Below are 12,309 nucleotides of genomic sequence, written 5' to 3' on the forward strand. Positions count from 1 at the left end.
GGAGAAGCTAATAATCTTAAGAAACTGTTGCACTATTCTTCTTCTGACATTATAATATATAAAGAAGTCCTCTTAGCAGTAACTTGACCTTCAATAGTTCAGGGTCATGAATATTTGGAAGCAGGTTACCTTAATGTGCACACATGAACAGCTGGACTGAAATTGAACACTGACTGAGTGACGGTAAGTACTGGAGTCCAAGGAGGCAAGGCCATAAATAAGTTCAAACATTAGTTCCAACGTTTGACGACTGATCCTTAATGCCAGAAAGGCTCAAAGTAGCAGTAGGCAAGTATTAAAAATACAGCACGAAGAATGTAGGGCATTTAGTAAAAAGAATCACAGATGTAAAAAACAAATTTATGATTACCAAGGGGGGAAGTGGGAGGGTAAATTGGGAGATTGGTATTGACATATATACACTATTGACACGGTGTAAAATAATAGATAATAAATGAGAACTTACTGTGTAGCACAGGGAACTCTACTCAATGCTCTGTGATGACCTAAATGGGAAGGAAATCTAGAAAAGAGTGGGTATATATGTGTACATATAACTGATTCACTTCGCTGCACCACAGAAACAAACAAATTATTGTAAAGCAACTATACTCCAATAAATATTAATTAAAATAAATAAAGTTATAGGTATATTAGAAAAAAATGATAAGGCTAAGGCGTTTAAAAAATTGATCAGGATAATATACAGTAGTGGGATAAATCCTGTTCTAATTCTCCAAATTAAGTCATAAATGTTTATAACTTGTGTGTCGCATTGCTCTTTACAGGCAAATGATATTTAAGTGCCTAAAGTTGCTTCATCTATGTTAGTTATGTCAAAATGATATGCTTCTATGTATTTGCAATAGTCTTAATGGCAAGAGTTAGGTAATTACTTATAGCATTGATATACCATTAGAAAAGAGAAGGTATTTTTAATCCAATTTTTCAAAAGGAAATTGAGAAGATACATGAGATAACTTTTAATGTCTTTTCCAACCTTTAGAATCTTTTACTATACTATCTCTATCTATGTGTCTTCAAGCTCACCGATTCTCTCCTCGCCACGTTACATCTTCTGATAGACACATTTTTTGTTTCAGTTGCAATGTTTTTTGACTTCTTGCATTTCCTTTCAATTTTTTCTTAGATTTTCCAACTCTCTTGCATGTTGTCCACTTTTTCCCATTAGGGCCCTTATCGTATTAGTCACAGTTATTTTGTTTCATTAAAAAAAAAAAAACTTTTAGAAATTGCTTATTTTCCTTCAATCTTATTTCCATTTTCTGTATAAGAATTTGTGGACAAAATCAGTTTAAGGCCACTCACTGGCTGTTCGTACACGTTCAGTGGTGAGCAGTGGGAACTGCAGACTAGTCATCAATAGAAAATCGCTGAAAAGGCACACAGCTTGCCTTCAGACCAACCTGCAACCTCAGGCTGAGTAGCAGTAAACTCAGAGACTGGGGCAGTGCATTCATTCTGAAAAGTCTCTTTGCTCCCAGCCTTTTCAGCAGCACCCTGCTCATCTTCTTCAATCTCATTATGATTTCTGGAGAAGCAGAGATTAGGCATGACCTCCCATGAGTGTACCTGGGAGATGGTGCCGTGCATACACAGAACTTCCAGGGCAGCGTCACCACATCAGACTCGCTGAGTGATCTCCATTGTTGGTGCATGGGCGGCCATGTCCACATAGCGCAGAGGAGAGTCTGTGTCTCACAGAGCAAGAGAAGGCAGGAGGTGCCTCTGTGAGAGGCTAGTTGTCAGTATTGGGATCAGTAACCACCAGAAGTGTCAGCTCCACACAGCCTGGATCTGGTGCCAAGTTCCAGGAGTGAAGCAGTTAGCAATGGAAGTCACTCTGCGGCAGCAACAAACTTCAGCTCCACTCGTGGGTCAGTATTCCTGGATGATATGCCACTGATGTCAGCTGGGTTTTCAAAGGCAACAATGGCACCAGCTGCCAGCTTCTCTCAGGTTTTCTTCAGATTTGTGATGTAGATGCTATGGCTCAGTGAGTAAAGAATCTACTTTCAATGCAGAAGATACAGGAGATGTGGGTTTGATTCCTGGGTCTAGGAGACCCCCATGGAGGAGGAAATGGCAACCCACTGTAGTATTCTGGCCTGGAGTATCCCATGGGCAGAGAAGCCTGGTGGTCTACAGTCCACAGGGTCAAAAGAGTTGGCCCCGACTGAGTGCTCATGCTTGTCATCCTTTGCCTTTTGTGACTATTCCTTTCAGAAGTCAGGACTGGTGTCACCTAAGTGGGTTTCTGCTGGGAGGAATTTGAGGACGTCTTCCACTTTTTATATGCAGGAAACCAAGGGCTCTGAACATTGTGAAAGTTTTCCTCTAAGTTACAACAGAACCCAGAACAGTGTTGTGCGGACTCCTCTCTGGGTAGCATTTGTTGTTGTTCAGTTGCTCAGGTGTGCCCAACCTTTTGTGACCCCATGGACTGCAGCACTCCAGGCTTCCTGGTCCTTCACCATCTCCCAGAGCTTACTCAAACTCATGTCCATTGAGATGGTAATGTCATCTGACCGTCTTGCCCTCTGTAATCCCCTTCCTGTCCTGCCTTCAATCTTTCCGAGTATCAGGGTCTTTTCTAACGAGTCAGCTCTTCACATCAGGCAGCATATAAAGAAAGGTTAATCACAGTTATTTTCAGTTCTCTCTGGTAATCCCCAAATCTGTGCCACATCTGAGTTGAGTTCTAACGCTTTTTTGGTCTTCACTTCATACTGTGCTTTTAATTGCCTTTGGAAGGCCGTGTACTTTTTTGTTGAGAGGTAAATATGATGTGCATGAATAATCAGAATGAGGTAAAGAGGGCTTTAGGATGAAGATTTATGTTAATTTTTGCTGGGGCAATAGTTTCTAGAAGATTCATATTCATTAAACCTCCTTGTTTTGGTTTTCCTCCGGACATTGGGCTTCCCTGAGAATGCCTCTTCAGAGGAAGTCTGCTTCTTGTAGGACTAAGAGATGTAATCTACTGTTTCACTGGAGCCCTGTTGGTGTGGTAGTATGGCGTGGGCATTCTATAATCCTTCAATTAAATTTCACTGTTTTAATCAGCCTTGTCCTTGAACTGTGACCTTCACAGGTGTTTCTCTGTGATATAGCTTCACCCATCTGCTCACCTCCATGTACTCCCTTCCCCGGCTGCAGCCTTTCCAACCTATTTCCTTGAACCTCTGATCCCTGTTGACTATGTTTTTACTTTTGCTTTCCCTTGCTAGGCGAACAGCTGGTTCATTGAAAAATACCCTGATGCTGGGAAAGATTGAAGGCAGAAGGAGAAGAGGGCAACAGAGGATGAGATGGTTGGATGGCATCACTGATGCAATGGACATGAACTTGGGCAAACTCCAGGAGATGGTGAAGTACAGGGAAGTGTTATGTGCTGCAGTCCATGGAGTCATGAAGAGTCAGATACCACTTGGTCACTGAAAAATTTAAAAAAAGGTGAAACAGGTGGGGGGAGTGGTTGGAGTGGGAAGGGATTCCCTTCCACCAACCAGAATTATTATTGTTCAGTTGTTCAGTTGTGTCTGACTCTTTGTGACTTCCCGCACTGCTGCATGCCAGGCTTCCCTGACCTTCACCATCTCCCAGAGCTTGCTCAAACTCATGTCCATTGAGTCCGTGATGCCATCCAACCATCTCATCCTCTATCTGCTCCTTCTCCTGCCTTCAATCTTTCCCAGCATCAGGGTCTTTTCTATTGAGGCAGCCCTTTAAATCAGATAGCCAAAGTACTGGAGCTTCAGCTTCAACATCAGTCCTTCCAATGAATATTCAGGACTGATTTCCTTTAGGATTGACTGGTTTGATCTCCTTGCAGTCCAAGGGACTCTCAAGAGTCTTCTCCAACACCACAGTTTAAAAGCATCAATTCTTCAGCGCTCAGCCTTCTTCACAGTTCAACTCTCACATCCATACATGACCACCGGAAAAACCATAGCCTTGACTAGACAGACCTTAGTTGGCAAAGTAATGTCTCTGCTTTTGAGTATGCTATCTAGGTTGGTCATAACTTTTCTTCCAAGGAGTAAGCATCTTTTAATTTCATGGCTGCAGTCACCATCTTCAGTGATTTTGGAGCCCCAAAAAGATAAAGTCTGACATTGTTCCCACTGTTTCCCCATCTATTTCCCATGAAGTGGGACCGGATGCTATGATCTTCGTTTTCTGAATGTTGAGCTTTAAGCCAACTTTTTCATTCTCCTCTTTCACTTTCATCAAGAGGCTTTTTAGTCTCTCTTCACTTTCTGCCATAAGAGTGGTGTCATCTTCATATCTGAGATTATTGATAATCCTACCAGCAATCTTGATTCCAGCTTGTGTTTCTTCCAGTCCAGCACTTCTCATGATGTACTCTGCATAGAAGTTTAAAAAGCAGGGTGATAATATACAGCCTTGACATACTCCTTTTCCTATTTGGATCCAGTCTGTTGTTCCACGTCCAGTTCTAACTGTTGCTTCCTGACCTGCATACAGATTTCTCAAGAGGGAGGTCAGGTGGTCTGGTATTCCCATCTCTTTCAGAATTTTCCACAGTCTATTGTGATCTACACAATCAAAGGCTTTGGCATAGTCAATAAAGCAGAAATAGATGTTTTTCTGGAACTCTCTTGCTTTTTCCATGATCCAGCGGATGTTGGCAATTCGATCTCTGTTTCCTCTGCCTTTTCTAAAACCAGCTTGAACATCAGGAAGTTCATGGTTCGCGTATTGCTGAAGCCTGGCTTGGAGAATTTTGAGCATTAATTTACTAGCATGTGAGATGAGTGCCATCACTTCATGGGAAATAGATGGGGAAACAGTAGAAACAGTGCCAGACTTTATTTTTTGGGGCTCCAAAATCACTGAAGATGGTGATTGCAGCCATGAAATTAAAAGACGCTTACTCCTTGGAAAGAAAGTTATGACCAACCTAGATAGTATATTTAAAAGCAGAGACATTACTTTGCCAACAAATGTCCATCGTGTCAAGGCTATGGTTTTCCCAGTAGTCATGTATGGATGTGAGAGTTAGACTGTGAAGAAGGCTGAGCGCCAAAGAATTGATACTTTTGAACTGTGGTGTTGGAGAAGACTCTTGAGAGTCCCTTGGACTGCAAAGAGATCCAACCAGTCCATTGTGAAGGAGATCCGCCCTGGGATTTCTTTGGAAGGAATGATGCTGAATCTGAAACTCCAGTACTTTGGCCACCTCATGCAAAGAGTTCACTCCTTGGAAAAGACTTTGATGCCAGGAGGGATTGGGGGCAGGAGGAGAAGGGGACGACAGAGGATGAGATGGCTGGACGGCATCACTGACTCAATGAACGTGAGTTTGAGTGAACTCCGGGAGATGGTGATGGACAGGGAGGCCTGGTGTGCTGCGATTCATGGGGTGGCAAAGAGTCGGACATGACTGAGTGATTGAACTGAACTGAACTGACCAGTATATGGCTCCAGCAGCTTTTGGCCCAGGTCAGCAAGTCTTACCTGTGTCTCTCTGGATGAATTTGCCTCTTCAGACTTTTGCCTGGCAATTTTTCCTGAAACCTCAGTTCTCTGATGGATTCAAGAGCAGACATGGCTTTTTAGCTGGGTCAGCTTTTTCTTCTTGTAGGGACAGCAGTGGCAACTTCCAAGGTTTTCGTCTGTCAGAATGAACCCAGAAGCCTAAGTTATACAGAATTGTAGATTTCTAAACTTGTAGGCACACATAGTAATTAAACACAAGATTTAAAAATGTTCTACTGGAACTAAATATCTTATCATTGAAAAATATTTTAAAACATTAGGAAAATTGTCAGTATTTAATATTTATTGAAGGTTAATGTTTTGATTTTTGTCAGTTTTCACTGCTGACACGGTGAATGTTGTCTTTAGTAATTTCATTTATGAAACTGCTGCTTCTCAATTAATAAACATGGCAGTAGCAATCACTGCCAATTTCATGAAATCTTCCTCAGAGGTTATATTACTTCTACTCACATTAATCAAGAGTAATGTTTGTTCTTATTTTATTCTGTAGATTTATTTGGAGGATTAATATGTTTATTTGAATAACTCAGGATAACTGGATACTTTGATCAAGTTCAGCATTTCACTATAGAGTGAAACTTTATTTATGAAACTACTTGCTTTCGTTTCTTAACCTAAACTACTTTTTAAAATCACATTTACCGTCACAATCTCAGGGTTATTTTGATTATTGAAGCTTTGGGGGAATAAAGGGAAGGTGATGGACAGGGAGGCCTGGCGTGCTGCGATTCATGGGGCCGCAAAGAGTCGGACACGACTGAGCGACTGAACTGAACTGAACTGAACTGTTACTGATGGGGTTTAGAATATGCTACCTCCAAATATGGATGCACCCTTGAATAGTTTAAGTTGAAGGAATTTGAGAAATGAAATGTGCTAGAAAGACTCTTTGCTCTTCTCCTCTGAAGCAGGTCACAATGACCTCAAATGAGTGGTGCCCTCTCTTTTAAAAAAAAAAGAAAATAATGAATCAACTAATTTTTGGCTGCCCTGTGTCTTTGTTGTTGCACACAGCCTTTCCCTAGTTGTGGCAAGTGAGAACTACTCTAACTGGGAGGTTCAGGCTTCTCATCGTGGTGGCTTGTCTTGTGGAGTGCAGGTTCAGTAGTTGCGTATACGGGCTTAGTTGCTCCACGGCATGTAGAATCTTCCTGGACCAGGGATTGAACCCATGTACCCTGCATTGGCAAGTGTATTCTTAACCACTGGACTACCAGGGAAGCCCTAAAGGTACCCTCTCTATACCAGGAGGTAAGGGGTGTCCTTCTTTTTGAATGTGAACGAATAGGTCTTGCTAAGATTCTCCCAGTTTCCTACATTGAGCTCATATCATTTTCATCTTATAACATATTTCCACAACTTGTCACTCTTCATCAAATTCAGCATAAAAACATGCAGATTTATCTGTTTCTTTGGGTCTTCACTTCATTAGGAGGGCTCTTGTGTCACATAAAACTTACATTTTTAAGCTAAATACATTTGTATGCTTTCCTCTAATTAACCTGCCTTTGGTTACAGAGATCCAGCCAAGAACCTGGAAGGGTAGAAGGAAAATGATATTTTTTTCTTCCAGACATTACAAAGAAAGTTTTATTTTTGTCTTTTGTTTTCTTTTAGTTTGAGGTACTCACTGACAGATGTTGTAACAAATCATTAACATTATCCAAGTTTAAATGATTGTTATTTTGGTATATTATAATGAAGGGTTTCCTCATTTGAGTGGCTCTATGTTAATTTGATATCTTGTCTCACTCGTCAGGCCAATTGTGGGTCAGAGATGGGTGTGTGTGTGTGTGCTAAGTCACTTCAGCTGTGTCAGACTCTTTACAATCCTATGGAGACTGTAGCCCACCAAGATCCTCTTTGTCCATGGAGATTTTCCAGGCAAGAATACTGGAGTGTGTTGCCATGCCCTCCTCCAGGGGATCTTTCTAGCCCAGGGATTGAACCCATGTCTCCTCTGTCTTTTGCACTGGCAGGAAGGTTCTTTACCTCTACCCTTTGTTTAAGGTTGTGGTTTCATTGGCCAGTCCTGGGAAGCAGGGTTGCCTCTGTGTAACTCAGTCACATTGGTGGTTTCTTGAATTGCTCTGTAAGTATAGTCTTAAATAGACATACATTTAAATGGGGCTATATTCTTAGTTCTCATGATGTACTCCGCATATAAGTTAAATAAGCAGGGTGACAATATACAGCCTTGACGTACTCCTTTTCCTATTTGGAACCAGTCTGTTGTTCCATGTCCAGTTCTAACTGTTGCTTCCTGACCTGCATATAGGTTTCTCAAGAGGCAGATCAGGTGGTCTGGTATTCCCATCTCTTTCAGAATTTTCCACAGTTCTTTGGCATAGTCAATAAAGCAGAAATAGATGTTTTTCTGGAATTATCCTGCTTTTTCGGTGGTCTAGCAGATGTTGGCAATTTGATCTCTTGTTCCTCTGCCTTTTATGAAACCAGCTTGAACATCTGGAAGTTCACGGTTAAAGTACTGCTGAAGCCTGGCTTGGAGAATTGTGAGCATTACTTTACTAGAGTGTGAGATGAGTGCAATTGTGCGTTAGTTTGAGCATTCTTTGGCATTGCCTTTCTTTGGGATTGGAATGAAAACTGACCTTTTCCAGTCCTGTGGCCACTGCTGAGTTTTCCAAATTTGCTGCCATATTGAGTGCAGCACTTTCACAACATCAAAGAAGCCAAGCTGGAATCAAGATTGCTGGGAGAAATATCAATAACCTCAGATATGCAGATGACACCACCCTGATGGCAGAAAGTGAAGAGGAACTCAAAAGCCTCTTGATGAAAGTGAAAGAGGAGAGTGAAAAAGTTGGCTTAAAGCTCAACATTCAGAAAATAAAGATCATGGCATCTGGTCCCATCACTTCATGGGAAATAGATGGGGAAACAGTGGAAACAGTGTCAGATTTTATTTTTTGGGTTCCAAAATCACTGCAGATGGTAATTGCAGCCATGAAATTAAAGGACGCTTACTCCTTGGAAAGAAAGTTATGACCAACCTAGATAGCATATTGAAAAGCAGAGACGTTACTTTGCAAACAAAGGTCCATCTAGTCAAGGCTATTGTTTCCTGTGGTCAAGTATGGATGTGAGAGTTGGACTGTGAAGAAGGCTGAGCACGGAAGAATTGATGCTTTTGAACTGTGGTGTTGGAGAAGACTCTTGAGAGTCCCTTGGACTGCAAGGAGATCCAACCAGTCCATTCTGAAGGAGATCCGCCCTGGGATTTCTTTGGAAGGAATGATGCTGAATCTGAAACTCCAGTACTTTGGCCACCTCATGCGAAGAGGTGACTCATTGGAAAAGACCCTGATGCTGAGAGGAATTGGGGGCAGGAGGAGAAGGGGACGACAGAGGATGAGATGGCTGGATGGCATCACCGACTCTATGGACGTGAGTTTGAGTGAACTCTGGGAGATGGTGATGGACAGGGAGGCCTGGCCTGCTGCGATTCATGGGGTCACAAAAGAGTCAGACACGACTGAGTGACTGAACTGACATGAACTGATATTCTTAGTTGCGCTTCCCAGGTGGCTCAGTGGTAAAGAATCCACCTGCAATGTAGGAGACCTGAGTTCCATCAGTGAGTTGGTAAGATCTCCTAGAGGAGTACATGGCGACCCAAGCCACTGTTCTTGCCTGGAAAATCCCAGGGATGGAGGAGCCTGGTGGGATTTAGTTTACAAGTTCGCAAAGAGTTGGACATGAATGAAGCAACTGAGCCTCCACATACCCAATCTTCATTGAAGCAACCTGAAACCCTGAAACTCTATGGGACAATGAAGAAGGTAAAATTTGAAGTCTAGTACTTCCGGATGCAGCTCATGAAGAATGGAAACTAGTTGGGATTTCTCACTTTTTCAGTGGAGTAAAATTTACAAAAAAAAAGACCCAATTTTTTTTTTTTAATCAGTCTGAATTCCCTATATAGGTATCTGACTTGTCTAGGAAGAGAGTTTGTGAAATTTCTCCAAGTCAATTCAATCTCCTGCTCTCACATAACTATTTCAAGCACATTCTTCTTTCTACCAAAGCTCCCAACAACTCCCCCCTTCTTCTCATTTTTAACTGATGAAGTTATTATTTATTTCATGGAAAAAATATCAATCTGCCAACCTTCATCTGTAATCATACATCCTGTATTCCCTCCTGTGGTTAAACATGATGTCTCTTATCACCTCTCCCCTGTTCAAAGCCTTCACTCCTGCAATTGTCCCCTCTCTCTTCCATTAAAAGAGAAGAAGAAGGGGGGGAAAAAGGACGACAAGCTCACCTTGATTCCACATCTCCTTCAGCGACATTTTCCATTTCTCTGCTCTCTCTTAAAGCCAAATCTTTTAAAAACAATTGTCTGTGCCCGCTGTCTATAATTCCTGGTTTGCCTCACTCCCTTGAACCTACTCTATTCTCCTTATCTCTTTTTCTCCATAAGAACTGTTTGTTCAAGGTCACCAGTTGCCTCTATGCAGCCAAATTCAACAGGCAATTCTCAGTGCTGATATAGCCTTACCTGTAAGCAGCTTTTGTCCCACGAACAGCTTTTGTTACAAATGATCATCGCTTCCTTCCTGAAAGACTTTTCTTCACTCATGTCAGGATCTTCCTTCCCAGTCTCCTTTTAGGAACTCATTTCTGCTTTACTTTGATAGTCTCTAAGTCACTCTACTCCAGAGAACTTTTTCTCTATGTATATTCCCTTTTCAGATAATGACATTTAGTCCCATAACTTTTGTGCTATCTCTGTAAAAATTATAAACTTAATATCTGCCTACTCAACAAACAATTCCACATGGATAGTCACAAGTTCCTCACACAGAGACTCTCCAAAATTGAGCTCTTAGTTAAATCTTTTCCACCTTAAGTCTCTTTATTGTATACACTAGTATTTTTGTTTGCCAGTTGCTAAATGCCAAAAACAGAAAGGTGGTTTAAAAATAATTTTTAGAGTTAAAATTTGTTTTTTGAAACATAGTGTGATTTTAGCTTACTTTAAGGTAATGAGAACTAACTAGTATAGGACTGTTTTCTTCCTTTTCTTTTTAAACCAAGAAACATTGATTCTATTTAATCATTTAAAAGATGAGTTGGATCATGAGTGACAGTAGGTCTGAGGGAAGGAGAGCTTTCTAGAGAGAGAAAAAAAAAAAAGTGCCCTGTGACACAGGGAGTTGGGGGAGGGGGCAGAAGTCTGTCCCTGGGGGTATGATCAGATCTGTGGGCTCCACGCTCTGTTAGGGCTTGGCTTCCAGAATTCAGCTTAGTTCAGCCCTGTAGAGCCTTTGGAATTGGCTGCATCTTTGTAGTAAAAGATGCACTTTGGGTAGTGGGACAAAAATTAATTTCTGCAGACAAAACCTTTAACAATGATACTATCCACAAAGAATATAATCATAATAAGAAAAGGTTCAAGATGGTAACGGCCCCAAAACCTGAAGCAGTAAAACATCAGCCCCAGCTACAGGCAGCCCAGCGATCAAATCAAGCCACCACTGCTACTGGTTCATCCACAGCAGCAACTGTGGCTCAAGTGCCAGCTTCTGTCCCTGCTTTGGCTCCCACTTCCGAACTGGTACCCGTTGCTCCAGCATTGAGCCCGGCCTCTTCTGAACTCGCACTTAGGACTGCAACTAAATAAGAGAAACCTGCACAGCTACAAGAGGAACACGCATGCCCACCAGCCCAGTACCAACTGACAGCACATGAGAAGAGTCTGAGTAAAAACGTATTCACTCATACGGTATTTGTATCTAAGGAGAAAGAAAACACACTCTTTACATGAAAATAACTACCAGTTAAATAAATTTCTTGACCATTTAATGTTAAGACCCTGCTTAGTTAGATTGAGAAGCAGTGCGATTAGAGGGTATAGTTACAATACACAAACACGGTTTCTGGTTCACATTTTTTGCTTGTTTTTGGTAGTTTGGATTTCAAAGTAATCACTATGGATTTGATTTTGATGTGTCCTTTGGGGTAATGTAACTTTTGAGACCAATGGAGACATACGAAGGCCACTTTTCCTCTCAACTTTCCCTCAGCTGAAGTGTGTTTACCAGCAAGTTGTGGGTTCAAAACAGTTGTCTTTCTTTTTTAAGCCCACAGAATGCTGGTTGAATTAAAAACAATCAATGGAAATGTTTCAAAACCAGGTTTCTGACATTCATAAGCTTTTTTCCTTTATTGGATAAATATGTGTGACAAATAAAGTCATTGATATAGTAACTTTGAAAAAGAGACAGAGAACTGTATCCAGCATCTTTTTTTTTTTAATTATTAGCATTCTGGTATATTTATTTCCAAATATTTATATCTATAAAACTTTTTTTACTTAGTTGTGATCATACCAGATACAAAATATATCTTGCTTTTCACATGTATTTCCTGTATCATTATAAATTACTTAGGTGATTTAAGTAACTGCACAGAAATCTGTTATGTATCCAGCATCTTTTATTGCCTCAAAAAGATAGAAGAACTCTTTGGGGACCTGAATGATGCACCTGGGAACATATTTTGAAAAATAAAAAAAATAAAAAAGATTTTCATGACATATTAAAAGTAAAATCTTACTAAGCAAAAAATTTCCCCTTTGAATGCCCTTTCAGGTATGTAAATATGATACATAATTATCTACATATTACCTCTTATATGTGGTACAAGCAGCTCAAATCTAGCACTCCCTGAATAAAATTCTTAGTTTTCTTCCTAAACCAAATTATGTCCAGTGTTTTTTCACATCAGTAA

The 12,309-nt window shown here is 40.9% G+C and overlaps 1 pseudogene; it reads right to left on the reverse strand.

The window, feature by feature from the left end:
* Positions 1–1,380: 1,380 nt before the first annotated feature.
* Positions 1,381–10,156, reverse strand: LOC138440418 (small ribosomal subunit protein uS2-like; annotated as a pseudogene).
* Positions 10,157–12,309: the final 2,153 nt, after the last annotated feature.

The sequence above is a fragment of the Ovis canadensis genome, chromosome 1 (genome assembly GCF_042477335.2).
Source record: "Ovis canadensis isolate MfBH-ARS-UI-01 breed Bighorn chromosome 1, ARS-UI_OviCan_v2, whole genome shotgun sequence".
Classification (NCBI taxonomy): domain Eukaryota; kingdom Metazoa; phylum Chordata; class Mammalia; order Artiodactyla; family Bovidae; genus Ovis; species Ovis canadensis.